General features: G+C 44.7%; 1 long non-coding RNA gene across 1 annotated transcript; it reads left to right on the forward strand.

Moving 5' to 3' along the window:
• Positions 1-16,507: 16,507 nt before the first annotated feature.
• On the forward strand, positions 16,508-21,947 carry LOC129463820 (uncharacterized). The gene is made up of 4 exons (XR_008651295.2): positions 16,508-16,655; positions 16,959-17,253; positions 19,873-19,902; positions 21,468-21,947. It is a non-coding gene; the product is annotated as an uncharacterized lncRNA (long non-coding RNA).
• Positions 21,948-26,799: the final 4,852 nt, after the last annotated feature.

A 26,799-nucleotide genomic window follows, 5' to 3' on the forward strand; every position in this document is an offset into this window, starting at 1 on the left:
GTGAGAATATGGAGCAATTGGAAATCCCATACACTGCTGGTGGGATTGTAAAAAATTACAGCCATTTGGAAAACAAATTTTCTATGTTTTGAAATGTGAAAACACACATACAGCATATGATCCAGTTATTTTACTCCTAGATGTTTACCCAAAACAAATGAGAGCCTGTGTCCATACACAGACTCGTAATGAATATTTACACTAGCTTTATTTGTAATAGCCAAAACTGGAAACAACCCTGAAATCCATCAACAATAAACTATCAAACTTTCAGGCCAGGCGTGGTGGCTCACACCTATAATCCCAGCACTTTGGGAGGCTGAGGCTGGCGGATCACCTGAGATCGGGAGTTTGAGACCAGCCTGACCAACATGAAGAAACCTCATCTCTACTAAAAATAAAAAATTAGCCGGGCATGGTGGCACATGCCTGTAATCCCAGCTACTCGGGAGGCTAAGGCAGGGGAATTGCTTGAACCCAGGAGGTGGAGGTTGCGGTGAGCCGAGATGGCGTCATTGCACTCCAGCCTAGGCAAAAAGAGCAAAACTCCATCTCAAAAAAAAAAAAAAAATTCATATATTCATATAATGAAATACCACTTGCATTAAAAAAGGATGAACTATCACTACATACAACAACATGGGTGAATCCCAAAATAGTGATGCTGAGCAAAGGAAGCCAGGAAGAAAGAATACATACTATCTGATGCCTGAATGGAATTAGGAATCTGAATGATAAGGAATCCAAGATACTGCTGGGCTGGTTTGACTACATCTGTTGCCACAGCATTCCAAGGGCAATGATCTTCCCAGATGTACTGCATGTCTCCGTTGATTGCTGCCAGCCCGTGCAGCCAACGCCATGCACTCCTGGCTTGGTTTACAACACCCTCTCCCAAGTATCTCCTCCTCTGCATTAGTTAAAAATCTAGATGCAGTTAGAAACTTAGGAATCTAAAACATAAATTGGTTTGTGTTAGAAAATACACACTAATCTATAGTGACAGGGCCAGATCAGTGGTTGCCTGGGGCAGGGATTGCAGAGAGGCTTGAGGAAACCATTGGAGATGGAAGCTGTGCTCATTATCTTGATTGCAGCGATGGTTTCACAGGTGTATACTTATGTCAAAACTTAGCCAACTTTACACTTTCAATGTATGTGTTTAGCGTATGCCAGTTATCCCTTAATAAAGGTGTTGAAACAAAAGAAAATCAGTGAATGAATGAATTAAATGAAATAAACATTCAAAAATGTGAAACATGTACAGTTGATTCTTTTTTTTTTTTTTTTTTTTTTTTTTGAGATGGAGTTTCGCTCTGTCACCCAGGCTGGAGTGCAGTGGCGCGATCTTGGCTTGCTGCAAACCTCACCTCCCAGGTTCAAGCGATTCTCCTGCCTCAGTCTCCCAAGTGGCTGGGACTACAGACACCCACCTCCACACCCAGCTAATTTTTGTATTTTTTAGTAGAGACGGGGTTTCACCGTCTTGGCCAGGCTGGTCTTGAACTCCTGAACTCGTGATCCACCCGCCTTGGCCTCCCAAAGTGTTGGGATTACACGCGTGAGCCACCATACCCAGCTTGATTCCTGTTATTCATGGCAGTTATGTCCTATAAAGTCACCTGAGCGCTGAACTAGCAAATACCGAACCATCTCTTCTAGGGGAAAAGACAGACGTAGGTTCCTGAGAGCCTCTGGTTACATTTTGTCAGCCGATCAATACGTAATCTTGTTTTATGTGTGTTTCTGTTTAAAGACTGTTGCTTAGTATCTACTGTTGATTCATTCACATTGAACCTGGCCAACAGCACTGTAACTCACGTCTGATGAAGCTTCTCTAACATACATATTTTTTTGCAAGGCCCATCACAGCCTTCCTGTCATGAGGAACACTTCAACGTTACGCTTGGGGACCATTCTAAATGGCACGATCACCAAGGAAAAGCACAAAAATAGGAAAACCGTGATCCTAAATAGACCACGAAAAGGATACTTGTTTATACCATTTGGGCCGAAACAACAAGGCAAACCGCTGCCTGGTCTAACCTCAGGAACTTAAGTGGCTCAAATTTTTTGGTGCTCTGGGCATGTCCACAAATGACTGTGAAAGAGTGTGAGTATTGATTTTGGAGTTAGAAATAAATTTTAGAGAGCTGATGGTTTTGCAAATGTGGAGTCCGTGAGTACTGAGGATGGACTGTGGATAAAATGTGCTTTTGTAAAGCACTAATATCAGCTTGTCAAACACAACATACTTTTACCTTTTACGTTTACTCTCTCCTTAGACTGTACTGATGTGACAGCAAAGGGATTTTTTTTTTTTTTGAGACAGAGTCTTGCTCTGTTGCCCAGGCTGAAGTGCAGTGGCACCATTTCAGCTCACTGCAACCTCCACCTCCCAGGTTCAAGCAATTCTCCTGCCTCAGCCTCCCGAGTAGCTGGGATTACAGGTGCCTACCACCACGCCCGGCTAATTTTTATATTTTTAGTAGAGACGGGGTTTCACCATGTTGGCCAGGCTGGTCTTGAACTTCTGACTTTGATCCACCGGCCTTGGCCTTCCAAAGTGCTGGGATTACAGGCGTGAGCTACCGCACTTGGCCAGCAAAGGGATTTTTTAAAAAGTTATATACCCACAGTAACAAAGGAAAAATGAAAGAGATAACAGAGGGGGAAAAAAGAAAAAAAAAAACGTAGCTGGCACGCAGATAACTGAGGGGCGGTTGACTCAACAGAAGAGAAAAAGCTGACGTTTCAGTTGGTGGTGGGGGAACCCTAGGAAGTAAGCTGATTTGGGCACCCCTCAGAAGGCTCGAGTTTTCCATGCTGCTGGTGTGGCAGGACAGGCTGCAATGTTATTTAAGAAGCACTTAGAGCCCCACACTCCAGCCTCTCTCCTTAGGGAAAGATGAGGCTACCTCTGAGGAGTTCAGGAGCCTTCTGAACTCTCCTGAACTGAGGAACATCGGGCTCAGCCGAGGGCAGGGAGATTGCTTGGACATTTCACACTGAATGGTGCACTCCCACACTTGATTCCCAGACCCTGACAGCCAGGCATATTCTGGTAAGACCAAGGAGTGGAAAATTCCATTCTGGAAGTTCTAACCTGTGAGCGAGAATGGCAGTCTTATGCGGAGGGTGTCAGCACACAGGGCAACGATGGCAGTGACCACCTCAGCAGCGCGAGGGGAGTGTCTATGTGTTGGAGGGGATGAGGGGTGGGAGCCTGGCCAGGTGCAGGGTGTTGGGGCCCAGTGTGGTGAAGAGTGTGTCAGGCAGGGCAGCTGAGAGGGGCGGGCTGTGATATGGTTTGGCTCTGTGTCCCCACCCAAATCTCACCTTGAATTGTACTCCCATCATTCCCACATGTTGTGGGAGGGACCCAGTGGGAGCTAATTTGAATCATGGGGACGGTTTCCCCCATACTTTTTTCATGGTAGTGAATAAGTCTCACGAGATCTGATGGGTTTATCAAGGGTTACCGCTTTTGCATCTTCCTCATTTTCTCTTGCCACCTCCATGTAAGAAGTGCCTTTCACCTCCCACCATGATTCTGAGGCCTCCCCAGCCATGTAGAACTGTAAGTCAGTCCAGTTAAACCACTTTTTCTTCCCAGTCTCGGGGATGTGTTTATCAGCAGCATGAAAACGGACTAATACAAGCTGCCATAACAAAATACCATAGACTGTGGGGCTTATACAACAGAAATTTATTTCTTCCTCATTCTGGAGGCTGGGAAGTCCAAGACCAAGGAGCTGGTGGATTAAATTCCCTGGGAGGCCTCTCTTCCTGGTTTGCAGACGGCTGCCTTCTGGTTGAGTCCTCACATGGTACATAGTGATGGGAAGTTGCATTCAAGCTTTCTGGAGTCTCTGCTTACTAATCTCATCATGAGGGGCTCATTCTCATTACCTCATCTAATCCTAATTGCCTCCCAAAGGCCTGTTTCCAAATAAATCACATTGGATGTAATTAATTTACACATTAATTGGGGAGGTGGAGAACACAAACATTCAGTCCATAACGGTTACATACAGGGAAATTGATCAAATAAGTGAAAATACAGAAGAAAATGGGAGCCAGGGCCGGGGATGGTGGCTCACATCTATAATCCTAGCACTTTGGGAGGCCGAGGCCGGTGGATCACCTGAGGTCAGGAGTTCGAGACCAGCCTGGCCAACATGGTGAAACCCTGTCTTTACTAAGAATACAAAAATTAGCTGGCCATGGTGGCAGGTGCCTGTAATCCCAGCTACTCAGGAGGCTGAGGCAGGGGAATTGCTTGAACCCAGAAGGCGGAGGTTGCAGTGAGCCAAGATAATGCCATTGCACTCCATCCTGGGCAACAGAGCGAGACTCTATCTCATATATATACACATGAAGGGGAAAACTAGAATGGATCCCGTATTGTTGGTTTGGAATTGGAGATACTGATTGGTGTGGACTTATGGTTTTTGATATATGTGGTTAGATACATAAAAAAGTATAAATGGGCCAGGCGCAGTGGCTCACACCTGTAATCCCAGCACTTTGGGAGGCCAAGGTGGGTGGATCATGGTGAAACCCTGTGTCCACTAAAAATACAAAAATTAGCCAGGCAGTAGTGTCACACGCCTGTAATCCCAGCTACTCCAGAGGCTGAGGAAGGAGAATCACTTCAACCCAAGAGGCGGAGGTTGTGGTGAGCCACAGTCGCACCACTGCACTCCAGCCTAGGCAACAGAGTGAGACTCTGTCTCAAAACAAACAAAAGTATAAATGTGAATGAGTGAATGTGAACATTTACACACGCAGACACAAGCACATGCGCACACATGCACGCGCACACACACACACTCCCAGGTTCTGTCGCTGAAAGCTCCTGGGATCAGTGACACCCAGTAACAATGAACACACCTAGTGCCGGCATTCTTACTCTCAAATACAACCCTCCATGTAAAGAATCAGAGCTCTTTAGAGAAATGGCTGATTCCAGAGCTGGAGCAGAGAAAATACGACATGAGCCGAACCATCTTGTACCAGAAAATATGGAAATAGCAAAGAATAATGGAAACAGGCCAAAAGAACATAGAAATCAGCTTGAATGGGCTTCCACTGACAAATCTGGGTTAATTCTAAAATTGAAACAAATAATGGTAGTAAAGGATTATCACTATTGAATAAAACAGGGATCCCTAAGTCCATACTGATGTAAAGAAATGAATAAATAAAAAGTTGAGATGTCTATGATGTTGGCTATTATTTCTACTGTTAATCATCAGTCCTCTTCAATTAGGACACAAGTTGTTTGTTTTTTTTTTTTTTTTTTGAGATGGAGTCTTGCTCTGTCATCCAGGCTAAAGTGCAGTGGCACGTTCTGGACTCACTGCAAGCTCCACCTCCCGGGTTCATGCCATTCTCCTGCCTCAGCCTCCCAAATAGCTGGCACTACAGGCACCCACCACCATGCCTGGCTAATTTTTTGTATTTTTAGTAGAAATGGGGTTGCACCATGTTAGCCAGGATGGTCTCGATCTCCTGACCTCGTGATCCACCCGCCTCGGCCTCCCAAAGTGCTGGGATTGCAGGCGTGAGCCACTGTGCCTGTCCAAGATGACTTTTCTCCCCCTCAAAAATAAATATGGATGGTCTGTCACTGCAGGCTTCATCTTCAAGATCTTCTCATCCGTTCTTAAAATGAGTTATCCATTTGTAAACTGGAGATTTCTTTGGGGGCATTGTCCCCATAAACTTTTTATAAAACATCACCCTTCTTCCACCTGTCACCATAAATTTTATGTTTGTTCTTGCTTCAATTGTAGCAGAATTCAAGTTGCTCTGATAGGGGCTCTTTTCTTTTCTTTCTTTTTTTAAATTTTTTTATTATTATTTTTATTTTTATTATACTTTAAGTTCTAGGGTCCATGTGTACAACATGCAGGTTTGTTACATATGTATACATGTGCCACGTTGGTGTGCTGCATCCATTAACTCATCATTTACATTAGGTATATCTCCTAATGCTATCCCTCCCCCCTCCCCCCACCCCATGACAGGCCCTGGTGTGTGCTGTTCCCCATCCTGTGTCCGAGTTTCTCATTGTTCAATTCCCACCTATGAACGAGAACATGCAGTGTTTGGTTTTCTGTCCTTGCAATAGTTTGCTCAGAATGATGGTTTCCAGCTTCACCCACGTCCATACAAAGGACATGAACTCATCCTTTTTTATGGCTGCATAGTATTCCATGGTGTATATGTGCCACATTTTCTTAATCCAGTCTGATAGGGGCTCTTTTCAAACTGATGTCTTATCTTTAGTGCTTTAAACTAGATCTTGTTTAACCAGTTTATACCAAGTTAGTATGAGTTTTATTTTGGTACAAAAAAAAATGTTGAAATCCATGCATAGTTTTTTCACAATATGTATTTTCCATGAACTTTTTGAAGACTCTTTGCATACATAATAAATACAAATAAAAACATATAAAATATGTATATACTATATGAGATAATGATGAGTTTTTTCAAAGTAAGATAAAGCAGGGAAGGGGCATTGAGAGTGTCAGGAATGGGGGAGGTTGCAAGTTTTAGATATGGTGGCCAGTGAAAGCCTCACTAAGAAGGTAATAATTGAGTCAGAAGGTGCCAGAACAGACTGGGCATGGTGGATCACACCTGTAATCCCAGCACTTTGGGAGGCCAAGGCGGGCAGATCACCTGAAGTCAGGAGTTTGAGACCAGTCTAGCCAACATGGTGAAACCCCGTCTCTACCAAAAATACAAAAATTAGCCAGGCGTGGTGGTGGGCGCCTGTAATCCCAGCTACAACGGAGGCTGAGGCAGAAGAATCACTTGAACCCAGGAGGTGGAGATTGCAGTGAGATGAGATCCCACCACTGTACTCTAGACTGGGTGACAGAGCAAGACTCCATCTCAAAAAAACAAAAAAGTGTGAGAACAAAACCAGTGGGTATCAAAGGAGGATGTTAGGTAAGGTTCTCTCCTAGGCTTGGAGGCAGCAGCATGCCTGGTGCATTGAGTGTTTGAGAAACAGCAATGAGGCAGATATGGCTAGAGCAGAGTGAGCCAGAGAACAAATCAGCCAGAGAAGAGGCCAGACAGTTGACCGAGGCTGGATCATGCAGGGCCTTGCAGGCTTTTGTGAGGCTCTGGCCTGTGCTCTTCTAGAGCAATGGGGAGACACTGGAGGCTTTGGAGCAGAGAAGTGGCATGGTCTGACCTTTACTCTAACTGGATCACTCTGTTGAAACTAGACTCAACGGGACCAAGGATAGAAGCAAGAAAACTAACTGAAAGGCCATGGCCGTCTCTATTCAGGAGAGAGACAATGGCGTCTTTGACCAAGGGGTTATCATGGAGGTGGTGAGAAGGCGTCAGATTCTGGATATATGTTAAAGGTAGAGCCAAATGGATTTGCTCTCAGATCAGATATAGATGGGAGAATAAGAGCGAAGTCAAAGATAGCCCTAGGGATTTTGACTTGAGCCACTGGGAAAACGGCCTTGCCATTTACTGAGATGGAAAAGGCAATGGGAGGAACAGGAGTTGGAGGGAGGATTGAGAGCTCTGTTTTGGAAAATGAAGGTTGAGGTGCTTATTAGTATTAAAGTATAGATGTTCAGTAAGCACCTGGATATGGTCCAGAGTCCAGAAAGAATTCTGCTGGAGATATAAATAGGAGAGTCATCAATGCTGAATATTGATCTCACCAAAAATTACAATACAGCTATAATGGGAGGATGGTAGGAGGAGAAAGTATATGTGTGCATGGGGGCTCTGGGGGGGATTGTGTGTAAGAAGTTAAATCTTCATGCCATATAGCAGGAAGCCAATGATTGATAACTGATTTGGGGGAAAAAATTGAGAAACAGCTGTATATGCATCACAAGAAATAACTGTTCGAAATCTTTAAAACCTTCTTTCTTGCCTTTTTTGAGGGGAGTATTTTTAAATTTTTCTTTTTATTTATTTTTAATTTTTAACAGGTTTATTGAGACATAATTTGCATCCCATACAATTCATCAACTTCAAGTGTACAATTCATTACCTTTCAGTATATTCACAGAGTTGTGCAGCCATCGCTATTATAAAACTTAGGATATTTTCATTATGCCAAAAAGAAACCCTGTACCCTTTAGCTATCAACCCCCAACTCCCCCATCCTTTCCCCCTAGCCCTAGGCAACCATGAATCTCTTTTCTGTCTTTACGGCTTTGTCCATTCTGGATTTTTCCTATGGATGGAATTACATAATATGGGGTCCTTCTGACTGGCTTCCTTCCCTGTGTTGTTTGAGTATTTTTTATTCTTCTCCTCCTCTCCCCTCAAGTTCTGTCCCCTCAAACCCATCACAGATTTCAGATTCTTTGGTTCCTACTTTGCAGAAGCCACTGTCATCTCTCCTGAATTTGTCCCTAGAAAATCTTGCCTTTGGCTGGGTGTGGTGGCTCACACTTATAACTCCAGCACTATGAGAGGCCAAGGTGGGAAGATCACTTGAGGCCAGGAGTTCAGACCAGCTGGGTAACATAGTGAGACCCCATCTCTACAAAAAATAAAAATCAGCAGGGTGTGGTGGTACATGCCTATTGTCCCAGCTACCTGGGAGGCTGAGATGGGAGGATCACTTGAGACCAGGAGTTTGAGGCTGCAGTGAGCTATGATCACACCACTGCATCCAGCCTGGGTGACAGGCTGAGATGCTGTCTCTGAAAAGAAAAAAAAAATGAAAATCTTGCCTTTGCTTGTGGCCCTCTCTGGCAAGAAGACACTGCCCTATGAGGGCACTAATGATGGCCACCCAGTGATGTGGAGGGGTCGATGCCATCCTGGAGATGCTCTTCTGCAGCCTGCTGGCAGTATCTTGGGCTCTGCTGCCTGAAAGCAGCAGTGCCTGAGGATTTCAGTCAACATTCCAGACATACTTCGTGAAGGTCTGCCAGCAGTCCCCCCAACCCCACTGCAAATTACAAGGTATAGAAAGCTTTTGAAGAGAATCCACATTGAATTTTACATTTGGGATGGAATCCTGTAGCTTTATAAAGTATTTCTATTCCCAAATATTTCTTTTCCTTTGCATTTGAACTAATGAAATAGACATTTTTTAAAATTGAGTTTTGGACTCTGAACAGAGTGCCTTTGTTTTCCTAGAACATAGGTTACCTATGACAACAGAACCTTTTCGCACACTAGCTTTTGACCTGGGAATGGAAACAGAAGGCTGAGCCTGTTTGTAACATATCTGGGCACATCAGATGATGTTCTTTTAAAGAAGTGGCTGTCATGTCTAGGGGACTGTCTTCCTGATACGAAAATGAAGTTAGAAAGAGTTTTATTTTCCATGCATTAAAACATTCAGACTTTAATCCCATCTATCCAAGGGGTTTCTCTGGAGCTTTCAGAGCATAATGTATTGGGTTTTCCAAAGAAGACAACTTCTTTAATAATTAAGGGCTTTTCGTGTACATTTCTTATACAAAATAATGGCACGAACTGAGAAATAGTCCTTTTGCAAAGCAAATGTAACATTTGTAGAAAAAAGAAAAAAATTAAAACATTTATTGATTTAAGGTCCTTTTTAAAAATTAAAGCTGTCAATTTTTTTGTCTCAAAAGAGATTTAGTAAAGATGAAAGACAAAAGACAGCAGTATCTTCAATCACTAGCTTATTAAAGGAAGACTAGGTAGAATAGACTTTATTCTAAGAAAAATAGGATGCCATTGAAGGGCTTTTGGTATGTGAGAGAGGTGATTTGGTTTGCTGGTGGAGAATCTACTGGAAGGGGCAAGAGTGAAGCAGGGAGACCAGGGAAGAGATAACAGTGGTTTAGAGAGATGTTCTCAAACTTTCAAGTGCATGCAAATGACCTGCAGTTGCATGAAATGTAAATTCTGATTAATAGAATCAGTGTCTGGGATGCACCTGAGGCACTGCATTTTGTTTGTTTGTTTATTTGTTTGTTTTGAGATGGAGTCTCACTCTGTTGCCCAGGCTGGAGTGCAGTGATATGACCTTGGCTCGTTACAACCTCCACTTCCCAGGTTCAGTCGACTCTCCTGCATCAGCCTTCCAAGTAGCTGGGATTACAGGCATGCACCACCATGCCCGGCTAATTTTTGTATTTTTAGTAGAGACAGGGTTTCACCATGTTGGCCAGGCTAGTCTTGAACTCCTGACCTCAAGTGATCCTCTCACCTTGGCCTCCCAAAGTGCTGGGATTACAGGCGTGAGCCACCGTGCCCGGCCTGAGCCACCGCATTTCTAACAAGCCCCCAGGTAAATAATGATGTTCCTAGTGCTCAACCACACTGAGTAGCAAGGGTTTCGGGTAGGATGATAACAGCACAGATGGAGGAAATGGATGCACTTGAGAACTATTTAGAAAGCTCTGAAATTTAGGATCGTTTATTTAGGATAATAGGACTCCCTGACTGACCAGGAGGAGGGGACCCAAGAATCACCAAGGATGGGTCCCATGTTCTTGAGCAGGAGGGATTGTGTGGTCTGATTAGTCGATGTTGGGAACAAGAGAAGTGAGTTTCTAGGGGGAGCTCCTGAGCTTAGGAAACATCCGAATGGAGTGGGCAGGGAGATGGATTTCTAAGTCTTGAGCTCAGGAGAGAGGGCTAGAGATGTACACTGGAAATCATTAGGTAAAGCCAGTGGTATAGTAGACCCAAGGGAGCAAAGAGGAGCGAGAGGATGACAGAGTGTGGAACTGGCACTTTAGGGCTTCTAGTATTTAAAGAATGGGTAAGGCTGGACGTGGTGGCTCACACCTGTAATCCCAGCACTTTGGGAAGCTGAAGCAGGAAGATAACTTGAAGTCAAGAGTTTGAGACCAGCCTGGCCAACATGGTGAAACCCCCGTCTCTACTAAAAATATGAAAAATTAGGTGGGTGTGGTGGTGCGTGCCTGTAATCCCAGCTACTTGGGAGGCTGAGGCAGGAGAATTGCTTGAACCCGGGAGGCAGAGGTTGCTGTGAGCCGAGCTAGTGCCACTGCATTCTAGCCTGGGTGACAGGTGAGACTCCGTTTCAAAAAATAAACTAACATAAAATAAAATAAAATAGCCAGGCGCAGTGGCTCACGCCTATAATCCCAGCACTTTGCCAGGCTGAGGCGGACTGATCACAAGGTCAGGAGATGAAGACCATCCTGGATAACATGTTGAAACCCTGTCTCTACTAAAAATACAAGAATTAGCCGGGCGTGGTGGCAGGCGCCTGTAGTCCCAGCTACTTGGGAGGCTGAGGCAGGAGAATGACGTGAACCCGGGAGGTGGAGCTTGCAGTGAACTGAGATTGCGCCACTGCACTCCAGCCTGGGCGACAGAGCAAGACTCCATCTCAAAAAACAAAAAATAATAAAAAATAAAATAAAATAAAATAAAGGATGGGTAATACTTATTAAGCCCACTGGGGATTCAATGGAAGAGATTGCTTCCAGAACCAGCATAGCCAACCATGTCAGGTGCGGTGGTGAAAAGACAGAGGGCTGCAAATTGCCCATGAACTATATCTGCCTAGGTTATTGGTGAATTGAATATGGTTACATGGTTTCTGAGGACTGGTGGGGGTGTGCACCAGGTTGGAGGGGTCTGAGAAGGGAGGATAAGGTAAAGGAATGGAACACACTTCCAAGAAGTTTGTCTGTGGAGGGAAAGAGATACTGCAATGGTAGATGGAGAGGTATGTGAGGTGGAGAGAAGTTTGTTTTTCTTTTTTCTCTTTTTTGAGACGGAATCTCGCTCTGTTGCCCAGGCTGGAGTGCGGTGGTGCAATCTCGGCTCACTGCAAGCTCCGCCTCCCGGGTTCAAGCAATTCTCTGCCTCAGCCTCCCGAGTAGCTGGGATTACAGGCGCCCGCCACCACGCCTACTAATTTTTGTATTTTTAGTAGAGATGGGATTTCACCATCTTGGCCAGGCTGGTCTTGAACTCCTGACCTCGTGATCCACCCACCTCAGCCTCGCAAAGTGTTGGGATTACAGGCTGAGCCACCACACCTGTCCTGTTTTTGTTTCTTTTAAAATGGAAGAGGCATGAGCATGTTTGAATGCTGATTGGAAAGACTGAGTCAAAACGAGAAACTTAAGATACAGAAGTGATAGGGAACCAGAGATAGCATGAGGTCACTGAGAAGGGGGCGGTGGAGGAAGTGGACTCAGACATGAGAAAGGGCACATCCCCTTTATAACAACAAGAGAGGATTTGGACCAGTGTCAATAGGTTTACAGACGTGGTGAGATTCAGAACGATCTCTCTTCTGATGGATTCTGTTCTTGGGAAAGCAGGAGTGAAGGTTATGGCTAAGAGAGATGGGTGGAAGTGGGAGTGCTGGGCGGTAAAGGGCACAGGAAGAATGACCACCTAGAGCAGCAGAGGTGTCTGCAGGCAGAGTTAGGGCCCATTTGAGACTGGTGACCCTGGCCGGGCGTGGCTGCTCACGCCTATAATCCCAGGACTGTGGGAGGCCAAGGCGGGTGGATAGCTTGAGACCAAGTGTTTGAGACCAGCCTGGGCAACATAGCAAGACCCCATCTCTAAAACAAGAGAGAAAGGGAGAGAGACAGACAGACAGACTAGTGACCTGAAGCCTATAGCCAGCGGGCCGTACAGAGAGATTTACCCCAGCTACTCAGCTACCCAAGGGCAGGATGCAACAGGTGAACATTTGGTCCATCTAGCATTGGAGATTTGTTGTGTGAATATGCAAGAAAAGTACAAAGAGAAATAGAGCTTAGTCTAAGCTATTGAAAAGAAGGTTCTCTGGGCTATGGGGCTTGGTACTCAGCAGGTTCACAAGAGTTGTGTTGATTATTACAGGAGAATGTCCTATTATCCCCTCAGCCCTCCACCGTTCCTGCCCGACCACTGTCACCTAAGCATACAACTCCAGCCCCTTTGCCCCAAGGCATAAGCTATACAGATGTGAAGGTGCTTTTGACAGCAGAAGTGATATTTACTCCACATAGTCATTTTTCGGTTATTTTATGTGTCCCCACTTCATTATTCTCTAGGGGAGAATGTAAAGTCTCAGAAATTGGGTTCTTTGTTCAGATGTTCACTTTACCACTAGAGCAAGGTTATGTGCAGCTAGTTCTGAGACTCAACAAACAATTCCACTGAAGACAAATCATCATCAGATGAGACATAGTACATCATTTATTACAAACATCATAACTTTTAAGATTCTTTATTGAGAAAATCACATTTTTCTGAATATAGTTGCACTTACGGTCTTTTGTTAAGTGGCTTATAACTTACTAGTCTGTAAGGATTACATTTGGTCTGCTATCTGAAAATGCAAAATTTCTACAGAAGAAAAGGATTTGAACATAAAGGTCACATTAGGAATGAGTAGTGACCAAATCGGGACATAGGAAGTTGGGCAAATAGCACTGCTTCTTTTTTTTTTTTTTTTTTTTTTTTAGACAGGGTCTTCCTCTGTCACCCAGGCTGGAATGCAGTGGCACAATCTCCCATCTCTTTTCACTGCAACCTCCACCTCCCAGGCTCAGGGGATCCTCCTACCTCAGCCTGCTGAGTAGCTGGGACTACAGGTGCGTGCTGCCATACCTGGCTAATTTTTGTATTGTTTTGTAGAGATGGGGTTTCTCCATGTTGCCCAGGTTGGTCTCGAACTCCTGGGCCCCCAAAGGGGTGCTGGGATTACAGGTGTGAGCCACTGTGCTCAGCCAACACTGCTTTTGTTTTTTTTTTTGAAATGGAGTTTCACTCTTGTTGCCCAGGCTGGACTACAGTGGTGTGATCTTGGCTCAGTGCAACCTCCACCTCCTGGGTTCATGTGATTCTTCTGCCTCAGCCTCCCAAGTAGCTGAGATTACAGGCATGTGCCACCACACCCAGCTAATTTTGTATTTTTAGTAGAAATGGAGTTTCACTATGTTGGTCAGGCTGGTCTCGAATTCCTGACCTCAAGTGATCCATCCATCTCGGCCTCCCAAAGTGCTGGGATTACAGGTGTGAGCCACCGCGCCTGGCCTAACACTGCTTCTTTAAGACAGAGTTTCTTCATCTGTTAAGTGAGGAAATTAGAAAATATGACTTCCCATATTAAGAGTCCATAACTGAGCTATCCAAATAGCCACTTGTGGCTGCCAGCTACCCTACTGGCAGCACAGATACAGAACATTTCCATCATTTCAGAAAGTTCAGTTAACATTTGCCATGTTTGCCATGTTTAGCATACGGTTCAGGGGCATCAGTACACTCACCTTGTTGCTCTACAGTCCCCACCCTCCATCTCCAGAACTTTTGCATCTTCCCAAACTGAAACTTTGTGTCCATGAATCCCTAACTCCCACCCTCCTCCTGCCAGCCCCATAACCGCCATTCCACTTTCTCTCTATGAATCCTACCCCTCTGGGTACTCACGTAATCCTATGAATTTGAATATGAACATGAATAATGAATACCTTTTAAAATTCATAGGATTACGTGAGTACCCAGAGAGGTAGGATTCATAGAGAGAAAGTGGAATGGCGGTTATGGGGCTGGCAGGAGGAGGGTGGGAGTTAGGGATTCATGGACACAAAGTTTCAGTTTGGGAAGATGCAAAAGTTCTGGAGATGGAGGGTGGGGACTGTAGAGCAACAAGGTGAGTGTACTGATGCCCCTGAACCGTATGCTAAACATGGCAAACATGGCAAATGTTAACTTTTATCTATTTAGCCATAATAAAAAAAAAAGCTCTGTAAGTTTACAAAGAAAACTGATAGGATTATAAGCCTCTATGTGGTGTGCCTAATTTGTAAAAGTGCTATCAAAATGTGAGCCTGGGCCAGGCGAGGTGGCTCACGCCTTTAATCCCAGGACTTTGGGAGGCTGAGGTAGGTGGATCACCTGAGGTCAGGAGTTGGAGACCAGCCTGGCTAACATGGTGAAACCCTGTCTCTACTCAAAATACAAAAATTAGCCAGGTGTGGTGGCACGCGCCTGTTATTTCCAGCTACTTGGGAGGGTGAGGCAGGAGAATCACTTCAACCCAGGAGGCAGAGGTTGCAGTGAGCCGAGATCACACCACTGCACTCCAGCCTGGGGGACAGAGCAAGAATCTGTCTCAAAAAAAAAAAAGTGGGCCTGGTATTCCTCATCCATTCTGCTGCCCTATCTTTTGAGTTGCTTCCTCCTCTGTAATAACAGCAGTGAATTGATTCTAATGCAGCCCATACCCCCAAACTGCACATCTCAAGACTATCCCATTTCAAAGAGCGTTGCATCTCCAATCTACTAGTTTCTCACCCCCAAAACCCTAGAATCCTCCTCAACTCTTCTCTTTCTCTTATACTCTACATCTACTCCAGCAACACATCCTATTGTCTTTGCCTTCAAAACAGATCCAGAATTATATTCCGTTTCACGATTCCTGTAATACCTTTGTGGTCCAGTCCCCCATCACGTCCTACCTAGAGAAGAGCAAAGGCCTCTCACTGGTCTTACCCCACAGTGGTCCTGGCACCACCAGTTCTCCACTGGGCAGCCAGCCCGATACATTTAAAACTTCAGCCAGATCATCTCCTGCCTCTGTTCCAAGCTCCCCAGCAGCTTCCCGTCTCCCAAAGATCAGTTCCAAGTCCTTAGGGTGGATCACAGGTCCCTACATGATCTGCTCTAGGAGACCCCATCTCTTACCACGCTCCCTTGCCTGCTCACACTGCCCCAGACACACCTTCTCGTGACTTCAGAAATGTTCCAGGCACACTCCCTCTTCCTGGACTGCTCAAGTGTAGAAAGCCACTTGGGTCACTCCTCTCTTCATCCAGGTGTCCACCCAGACGTCCCGAGACACAGAGGACTTCCCTGTCTGTCCTGTCTAAACTAGCTCACCCTGTACAACCCTCCCGCCATCCTTTTTTATCTTTATTCTGCTTTGGTTTTCTTCATCACACTTTATCACCATTTGATGTGCTGTGTATTTGTTTGTTTCAGAGTAGAATATATCCTCCATGAGAACATGGATTTCATTTTGTTTACCATCATATCCTAGTTTTCTGATCAGTCTGACTCATGACGGCACTCAGTTTATAATTGTTCATGAATGGCATTTATGCTAATTTGTTAGTTTGTCTATAATTATGGGACTTCTATAGACTGTGAAGATATAATTACATATTTTTCCTGGCCCTTCCCTAGCTCACTGCTTTAAGATAAACCTACCATAAAAGAATATCCTTGACTATATCTGTCTCATATCAAAAACTATAGGATCATAGATTCAAAATGAATCTTAAGAGGTTCTCTGGTTTACAGCCACAGCTTCAGTGAAGACCATACATAACAATTATGCTATTTTGAAAGGCCTCCAGGGAAGAAGGATTCATGATTTTATCTGTTTAACTACATTTAGATCTAGGAGGTTCTTTCTAAAACCAAATCTAAATGCCTTTTCCTTTTACTCTGGCATCAGAAGAATTTTAATAAATAAATACTGGTCAGCATTTACTTTCTTCTTTTTCTTTTGTTTTCTTTTTTCTTTTTACTTTTAGAGATGGAGTTTCACTCTGTCCCCCAGGCTGGAGTGCAGTGGTGTGATCTTGGCTCACTGCAACCTCTGCCTCCCCGGTTCCAGGGATTCTCCTGCCTCAGCCTCCCAAGTAGCTGGGATTACAGGTGCCCGCCACCTTGCCCAGGTAATTTTTGTATTCTTAGTACAGATGGGGTTTCACCATGTTGCATTCCAGGCTGGTCTTGAACTCCTGACCTCAGGTGGTCTGCCTGCCTTGGCCTCCCAAAGTGCTGGGATTATAGGCATAAGCCACCGCACCCGGCCATCTTTTTCTTTTTTCAATTTCCTTTTTCAAAAAGAATCCATGACTACTGTAGAAAAAAACAAAAAACTTACCCATACTGCTCAAAGATAACCTCTATTAATAGCATTTCAGATTTATATGTGTGTATATACATTTTTTAATTTTACTTTATTTTTTTTTCAGACAGGGTCTCCTTCTGTTGCCCAGGCTGGAGTACTACAGTGCCATCTTGGCTCACTCCAGCCTCAACCTTCTGGGCTCAAGCAATCCTCCCACATCAACCTCCTGAATAGCTGGGACTACAGGTGTGCACCATCATGCCTGAATAAATGTTTTAATTTTTTGTAGAGATGGAGTCTCACCACCTTGCTCAGGCTGGTCTCAAACTCCTGGGCTCAAGTGATCCTCCTGCCTTGGCTTCCCAAGTTGCTGAAATTACAGGCATGAGCCACCACACCCCTAGCCCACATATATATTAGTAAGCATTTTACTGACATGTAACACACAGAGAGAAATACACAAATCATGAACAGCTTGATAAATAACTCAAAGTGGATTCAATAGTGTAACCAACCATACCTTAGGTCAAGACATAACCCCCCCATCCCCCCTTAATTCCCACACCTTGTTCTCTTTATCTTTCCTAAATGTAACCACTCTGTGGATGTCTGACACTATAGATTAGTTTTGTCTGATTTTGAACTTTATGTAAGTAGAACCATGCAGTATTCCTTGGTATTTATAGTATTCTTTTATACCTGCATTCTTCTTTTTTTTTTTTGAGACGGAGTCTCGCCCTGTCACCCAGGCTGGAGTGCAGTGGCGCAATCTCGGCTCACTGCAAGCTCCGCCTCCCAGGTTCACGCCATTCTCCTGCCTCAGCCTCTCCGAGTAGCTGGGACTACAGGCGCCTACCACCACGCCTGGCTAATTTTTTGTATTTTTAGTAGAGACGGGGTTTCACCGTGGTCTCGATCTCCTGACCTCGTGATCCGCCCGCCTCGGCCTCCCAAAGTGCTGGGATTACAAGCGTGAGCCATCGCGCCCGGCCTATACCTGCCTTCTTTTATTCAACATTATATATTGAGCATCAGTGCATCAGTGCATACACACACATACACAAAAACACACACACCCTGTTTCTCCGTTTATTAAATCTCTCTTCAGTTGTATCCAATTAGCTCTTTTTGTTTGTTTGTTTTTTGAGACAGAGTCTTGCTCTGTCAGCCAGGCTGGAGTGCAGTGGCGTGATCTCAGCTCACTGCAACCTCTGCCTCCTGGGTTCAAGTGATTCTCCTGCCTCAGCCTCCCAAGTAGCTGGGACTAGAGGCATGTGCCACCACACCTGGCTAATTTTTGTATGTTTAGTAGAAATGAGGTTTCTCCATGTTGGCCAGGGTGGTCTCCAGCTCCTGACCTCAGGTGATTCGCCTGCCTCGGCCTCCCAAAGTGCTGGGATTATAGGTGTGAGCCACCGCACCCAGCCTAATCAGCTTTTAACCCCATTAGTTTTTTTTGTTTGGTTTTGTTTTGTTTTTAACATTGAACTATTGTATTTTCATTTGTAGATTTTCTTTCTTTCTTTTTTTTTTTTTTTTTTTGAGATGGAGTCTTGCTTTGTCACCCAGGCTGGAGTTCAGTGGCATGATCTTGGCTCACTGCAAGGTTGGTGGCATGAGCCACCACACCTGGCCAGAATTTTAACTCTTTTTTATAGTTTCCAATTGTCTCAAAATTCTCCGTCTTGTCATTTAATCTCTTGAATGCGTTAGTCATGTTGATTCTAATTTCATGCTCAGCACTTCCATGTCTCCTATGCATCAGTTCTCATTGTATGCTTCTTCTCCCGGCTTTTGTCAAGTGTTGTCTTCTTGTATACCTGATTTTATTTTGTAAGTTCTATGCAACTTTTCTACTTTGCCTGGAGTATTTTTTATTGAGTACCACACATTGTGTATGAAAAAATATAGAGATGGTTTGAGGCTTTAGATGATAGTATCTTCCTCCAGAGAGGATTTATGTTTACTTCCGCCATACAGTGGGCTAGGGGAGGCCGGGCACGGTGTCTCACGCCTGTAATCCTAGCACTTTGCGGGGCCGAGGCGGGTGGATCACCTGTGGTCAGGAGTTCAAGACCAGCCTGGCCAACATGGTGAAATCCCATCTCTACTAAAAATACAAAAAAATTAGCTGGGCATGGTGGCGCCCATCTATAGTCCCAGCTACTTGGGAGGCTGAGGCAGGAAAATCGCTTGAACCCCCGTGGCAGAGGGTGCAGTGAACCAAGATTGCGCCACTGCACTCCAGCCTGGGAGACAGAATGAGACTCCATCTCAATGTAATAAATAAATAATAAATAAATAAATAGAAGTGGGCTAGGGGCATATGATCTTAATCTAATTTTTTGAGCTGATTTGAAGCTGGACTTCATTCCTTGTGAGAGTTAGTCTACTTTCCGTTCACTCTTAGTCTAAGAATGGAGTGCCTTGTGGTCCCAATCAAAAGCCTGGATTGTTCGCCAGAACTTCTCTTCCATAGAAGGCACTGAAACCCAAACTGTGCCCACCTGGCCCTGTCAAAGTGCTAAGCCTCTGTTTTTCCCTTTTGCCACTCGGTTGTCTTCCAAATTAGCAACTGCCTCAAGGAGAGACGCGGTGCCTGGTGCCAGGGTTGCCTCTTAGCTTCCGTCTCTTCTGGATCTTGGCTCTACAAATTGCCTTGCTAGTTCTCTGATAATTCCAAGCACATGGGTTTTAGGTTTTCCCTTGTTAATTATTCTGTCTAGCTTTTCTAGTCATTTTTAATGGCAGGATTGTTCTGAAATAAAGTAGTCAGCCATAACCCTCCAGAAGCAGAATTCTACGTATACATGAATGAAAAATGTTATCATAATATAAATACTTTCCAATAACTTGCTTTTCTCGCTTATCCATATGTGAACCATCAACATCTTTCATAAGTATGTCAATATCAATTTGCGCAATAATTTAATGCTAGATAGAATTTCTACCATTCTGTGATTGTAGCATAATTTTTAGCCAAATGGTTATAATTGTGTATTTCAAGCATTTTTCTATTTTTTCTCTCTTATAAACAGCAATATGATCTCATCTTCATATATACATTTGTAAGTAGTTGTAATTATATCCTAAGTATAATATCTCAAAGTAAAAATTTATTTAAAAAGTATGAAGATTTGAAAGGTTTTCTTGTTTCACTAAAGGTCCCTCTAGGAAAATCATACTAATTTATATTTCTTTTTTTTTTTTTTTTTTGAGACGGAGTCTCACTGTCGGTCGCCCAGGCTGGAGTGCAGTGGCGTGATCTTGCCTCACTGCAGGCTCCGCCCCCCAGGGTCCACGCCATTCTCCTGCCTCAGCCTCCCGCATAGCTGGGATTACAAGCGCCCGCCACCTCGCCCGGCTAATTTTTTGTATTTTTAGTAGAGACGGGGTTTCACCATGTTGGCCAGGATGGTCTCGATCTCCTGACGTCGTGATCCGCCCGCCTCGGCCTCCCAAAGTGCTGGGATTACAGGCGTGAGCCACCGTGCCCGGCCACTAATTTGTATTTCTACTAGTGGTATATAAGTGCCAATTTCTCTTTCTTTTTTTTTTTTTTTTTGAGATGGAATCTTGCTGTGTCACGCAGGCTGGAGTGCAGGGGGCAATCTCAGCTCACTGCAACTTCTGCCTCCCAGGTTAAAGCAATTCTCCTGCCTCAGCCTCCAGCGTAGCTGGGACTACAGGTCTGTGCCACCATGCCTGGCTAATTTTTTTGTATTTTTAGTAGTGACAGGTTTTGCCATGTTGGCCAGGCTGGTCTCGAACTCCTGGCCTCAACTGATCTGCCTGCCTTGGCCTCCCAAAGTGCTAGGATTACAGGCATGAGCTGCCACGCCCAGCTGATTTCCCTATATTTTTAAGGTTTTTTTTTTTTTTTTTTTAGAGACGGGGTCTCTCTGTGTCACCCAGGCTGGAGTACAGTGGCGTGATCATGGCTCACTGTATCCTGGAACCCCTGGGCTCAAGGGATTCTCCTGTCTCAGCCTTCCAAGTAGTTGGGACTACAGGCACATACCGCTACACACTTTACCTGGCTTTTTTTTTTTTGGTTGGAGGGTTTCACTTTGTCGCTCAGGCTGGAGTGCAGTAGCGTGATCATGGCTCACTGCAGCCTTGACCTCCACAGGCTCAGGTGATCTTTCCACCTCAGCCTCCCAAGTAGCTGGGACTACAGGTGCATGTCACCACACTTGGCTAATTTTTATATTTTTTTGTTTTTGTTTTTGTTTTTTTGAGACAATGTCTCACTCTCATCCAGGCTGGAGTGCAGTGGCGTGATCTCAGCTCACTGCAACCGCCGCCTCCTGGGTTCAAGTGATTCTCCTGCCTCACCTTCCCGAGTAGCTGGGATTACAGGCATGCATCACCATGCCTGGCTAATTTTTGTATTTTTAGTAGAGACGGGTTTCACTATGTTGCCCAGGCTGGTCTCGAACTCCTGACCTCAAGTGATCCTCCCACCTCAGCCTCCCAAAGTGCTGGGATTACAGATGTGAGCCGCCACCATGCTCTGCCTAAGTATTTTCTAAATAATTCTATTATTAAAACTCAGTATTCTCTATTAAAGCTTGCCTGTGTCTGACTTATAAACAAGTATTTTCTAAATGATTCTTTTATATTCTTATAGTGGGAACACTGTTGGGGTCACAAAGAAAAAAAATAAACTTGCACCCTGACCTTCCAGAGCTCATGATTCTTACAGATGGTCTTCTATGACCCCCTTTTCATGAAGGTCCACAGTGATGTTCCTGGAAGGCCTGAATCCTCTGCAGACAGGTTCATCTCCTTGTGCTCTTACCAGTTATAGATGTATTTTGGACCTTGCCTTTATCTTGAACTACAATTATGTATTACAGCCCACAGTCCAGGATGGCTCCTTCATCTCTTTCTGTCAACACTACATATTCACATAAGACGGCTGTAGTTTCTTTTTATCCCTTTGTGTTACTCCCTTAAACTTGTCCTGTTTGAACTCTATTCTATGGTTCTTACCACTCACCCAGTTTACCAAAATCACTCACTTAGGTCAGAGGTCAACAAACTGTGGCTCCCAGGTACAAATCTAGCCTGCCACCTGTTTGTGTAAATAAAGTTTCATCACAATACAGCCATGTTCACTGTATAGGTATTGTCTATGGTTGCTTAGTGATATTACTGTGGAGTTGGGTAACTGGGGCAGAGACCACAAGGTTCATGAAGCCTAAAATATTTACTTTCTGGCCTTTATGGAAAAAGTTTGCCAGCCCCTGATCTAAAGGCTGGCTATCCTTCTAACTCTATAAGAAGATCTTGAACTTCATAAAGATTTCCTCACTGCCAGATTAAGCAGCTGCACAAACCAAACCCCCAGCTTCCCCACTCTAGTGGATACAGGGCTCTTATCTGCTCATTACCACTTTATTTAGGGCGTACCACTCCCTCCTTCCTGAAGAAATCATCCTCAGTTTCTGGATTCAGATGAGATTATCTTGTCCCCTCCCACCACCCCAGGCCACTCAGAGTCCTCCCTGCGACTCTTGGCAGATCTATCATGAAAGACAGCTCTCTTTAATCTAGGCTCTCAACCTGTTAGCATGATGAAGGCCTAAGGCTGACAGCAACTGTCTTGCTCCCATATGGAAGAAGCCCACCTAATAGTTATGCCAGCAGAGATCAGGGAGCCAAAATAGGAACCCACAGAGTCCTGATTCCCTTCTTGGAATCCCTAGATGGACTTGTCAGAAGCCAGCTTCACGTTTTGCAATTTTCTTCTTAAAACTTGACTGTGACTGATTCATAAATACTAGAATTCCCTGTTACATGAGCCATTAATTACTCTTTCTGCCTAAGTTAGTTTTCACAGGGTTTCTGTGAAACCGAAAGAGTCTGGACAAGCATAAAAACTGGGACCATGGCCAGGTGTGGTGGCAAACACCTGTAATCTCAGCCACTCAGGAGGCCAAGGCGGGAGGATGGCTTAAGCCCAGGAGTTCGAGGTCACAGTGTGCTATGATTGTTTCATTGCAGTCTAGCCTGGGTGATAGAGCAAGATCCTGTCTCTATTAAATAAATGCATAGAAACCGGGATGAGGAGTGAAAGGTGCCAGAAGAAAATTGATTAGGTAAATGGGATGCATGAGGCTGAGTGGAAGACAGCAGAAATCTCAGAGTCTGGGACGTTGATGAGCCTTGGGGCCAGTGAACCTCGATTTGAAGCTGGCTTCACAGACCAAACCCCCAACTCCCCTATTCCAGTGGATACGGGACTATTACCTGTTCAGTGTCACTTTATTTAAGGTATAACATCCCCTCCTTCCTGAATGAATCATCCTCTGCCCCTGGATTCAGGAGGGATGATTTTGTCCCCTCCCACCACCCCAGGCCAATCAGAGTCAGGTACCTCTTGTGCCTTTGGACTCAAATCACTTATAGACTTTGGATCTGGGAGGTGCGGAGAATGAAGTTTTACAACGGTGCTTCCTCATCGACATCAAGAAACACAGTCTGTGTCAGGCACCACTGATCTAAATAGATGAGGGTGCTCCCTGCCAGAGGCAATCGGCCTGGAGGCTTTCAATACCTCAGGCACTGCCCAGCTGTCTGGGACTCAGGGCATGGACGGTCACCGTACTGGTGTGCCACACAGCCCAGTATTTAGGAAGCTCTTAGTCTAAAAAAACCAGGCTGAGTGTGCTGATTACTTTTGTGGCTTTTAGTAAGTTGCAAGAAGAAATAGACAGGCTTCAGTCGAACTGGCACATCAGGAGGCCATGCAGTCTTGGATGAAAGCCATGGAATCTTGCAGAGGGAGGAACTTCCAGCCTGCAACAACAATCCCAAATTGGAAGAGGCATGTTTCCTGCAGAATGCAAAAGCTGTATGAACCCTCCCAAGTTTAAGTAAGTGAGAGTTAGTCAGAGAGGTGGGTAAACACCTGGGAAGTAAGCCTAGGAGCAGGCTTGCAGGCTGGGCGTGTGACCTGTGTGGTCTCACATCACCCCACACTTAGAAGGGCCCTATGCTTGGTTTACTGCTCTGTTCTCATAGTCTTTAAACTATTAACAAGCTTTGAACAAGGGCACACATTTTCATTTTGCAAATGTAGCTGGTCCTGCCTGGGACTCTGGAGAAGTCAGAGAATCAAATGACCCTGATCCTCCAGGATCCTTGGATCTAGCACCAGGCTCCTCCCTCCTCCTGCTGAGTACTAATTACCGGCTGAGTAATAATTTCCCCCATTGCCAGGCCTGGGGTATATCCAGAGAACCAGGGGCAGATTAACCCTGCCTATCATCTCAATCAACTCATTCAGAGGCAGAGAACTACCCTGAAAGAATAAGACCATGGGCCCTAAGGGGCAGAGGGCTGAGCTTCCAGTGATAAGGTTTAGATTCAAAAGCCTGGACTCAACAAGCTTCTGGCTTGGGTTTCTTCTCAGTTTTCAAGGGAGTTATATCACTAGGACAATCCCAAACTTGGTGACTGTTTAATTCCCTAAGCCCATGGCTCTCAAACTCTGTCCCAAGGTGCTCTTGGGTACTGCAGAGAATTCAGAAGTGCCATATGCAATATTTTACTTTTTTTTTTTTTTTAGGAAATATACTGGGATTCAACATCTGTCAGATGCCACACTGACAGGTAGCTCAGGTTAACATTAGATCATGCTATATTCTTTTCAGTGGTGTCATATTATTTGCAAAGTGGTTGCTTATATTTTTGGAAGTTATTGTGATTTAAAAACACACAAAAAATCAATGTGGAACAAAAAACAAAGGTGGCAATGTCCACTATGATTCAAAGATTAGAAAGTTGTGCAGTGTCCAACAGGAGCACATGTCCCATCAGTAATTGGGATTATTTAAGAATACAATGAAACTATTATTTTTAAATGTACAGTACTATTTCTTCCAATGGCTACTAAGTTACTAAGACAGAAGTCCATATTAATTTGTTCGTACCTATTTTCTTAAAATTTTTTTTTTTTTTTTTGAGACACAGTTTCATTCTGTCGTCCAGGCTGGAGTGCAGTGGCGCCATCTTGGCTCACTACAACCTCCGCTTCCTGGGTTCCAGCTATTCTCGTGCCTCAGTCTCCCAAGTAGATGAGCCTGCCACCATGCCCAGCTAATTTTTGTATTATTAGTAGAGATGAGGTTTTGCCATGTTGGCCAGGCTGGTCTTGAACTCCTGACCTCATGTGATCCACCTGCCTCGGCCTCCCAAAGTGCTGGGATTACAGGCGTAAGTCACTACACCCAGCCTCTATTTTCTTAATTAATTGGCCTGTTAGGTATTTCCTTTGGCCCAGAGATGCTATAAAAAAAAGTCACTGAGGCACTCAGGGTGCTATGAAGGAGAACGTTGGGACCTCTGTTCTAGGATATTCCCCAGAACCCCACATCTTCACCAACAGAAGGTGGGCTGGTCAGTCTGTCCCAGAATTCTCTCCAAGATGGCCATGGAGGACCACAGAATAGGGAGCATCTCCCAAAGAGCAGAGCCAAGTGCAGCCCAGGGGCTGACCCAGGCCCCCCCGACCTTATCTTCCAGAAAGGTTTCATGTACATTATGGACTGATGGATGCCTGCTCCCTTCCTTTTCTTTTCCTTTCAAATGAGAGTTTTTAAGGTAGTTGTCAAACATATCCTCCTCCATAATATATTAAACACATGAAGGGTGATTACTTTTACCAATTAGAGATTGCTGGCCTGTGAAGAGCTATGTCTCAGCTCAGAGAAAGATGGTCCAGAGCCCCTGGACCAGGAAACGAATGGCCTCAGTAGAAAGCAGTAGGGTTGACTCGCTGTGGGGAAGAGGTGAGTGTATAAATGGTTACTCATGGGCTGGCTGCATTATTTGGGGAGGGGAGTACACACAAGAAGTTCTACATATGGAAAAAGAGAACGTGTGTGTGCGTGCGTATGTGTGCATGCACGTCTGGGCAGCCAAGAAGTGGAATGTATTAGGCCAGGAATCTTCTTTGCATGGAGGAACTGCCCCTTCCACATTCCATTATTCCATTATGCTGTTCAGATTGGACTCTTCCATCACTGTGCCTTCTTGCCCTTTGGTCCCAAGAATGGACATGCACAGATGTGAGTTCCTCCACTACATTTGGCATACAGGCACTGGGTAAGAAAAGGTCACTCTCTTCTCTCTGGGATTACAAGGACCACATGGAGCAGCTCCTGACACCATACCTAGAGAACCTAGATGAGAGGAAGCCAAGGAGAGGCTGAGAAGAGGTGAGAGGCAGAGGAAGACAGAGTTGATTTTATCATTGAACTCATCTTCTTGGATTGATCCAAGCCTGATTTAGCCAAGTGTTGATTTTTGTTGCTGAACTAAAATGTCCCTTTTGTGCTTACGGAGGTCTGAGCTAAGTATCTGTCATTTGTTATTCAAAGACTTCTGACTAACAGTATCTCCAATGTAGCTTCTTTGGGGAACCAAATAAAAAAATGGCAGGAAAATTAAGGTAAAAGACAACATGCTTGCCCTTTTTGCAGGTGAAGCTTTGATGATAGGGTAGTGTATAGGTCAACATTTTTGTGGTGATTTTAAGCTGACTTAAGTTTTGTGCACTGTGGAACGAATATCTGCAACTCAAAGGCACATTTTACCTTTGTGTGCTTGTACAATGGTCTTCAAGCACATAATCCCCTGGATCTGGTTGAAGTGAAAATTAAAATGATTTTCTACAATTTGTCTTCCTTGTCAGAAAACAGGGCCAAGAGCTTTTAAAAACTGGTGCTGCAGTTGTGTGACTGTTGGCTGGATGACATCATCCTTCTGGGGATGATTTCATGTATGCCCTTTCTGGGTATGTCTGAAAGCAAATCCAGCTTCAGGAGGGAGGGAAATCTACACACACAGCTCTTGATGAATCTTTGCATACTGAAGCCTTTATGAGCGGATTGGCAGGGTCAAGTGGCCACTGTTTAGAGGGCGACAAGCCCTGTTAATTGGTTCTTTGCCAA

Source organism: Symphalangus syndactylus, chromosome 15 (assembly GCF_028878055.3).
Source record: "Symphalangus syndactylus isolate Jambi chromosome 15, NHGRI_mSymSyn1-v2.1_pri, whole genome shotgun sequence".
Taxonomy (NCBI): Eukaryota; Metazoa; Chordata; class Mammalia; order Primates; family Hylobatidae; genus Symphalangus; species Symphalangus syndactylus.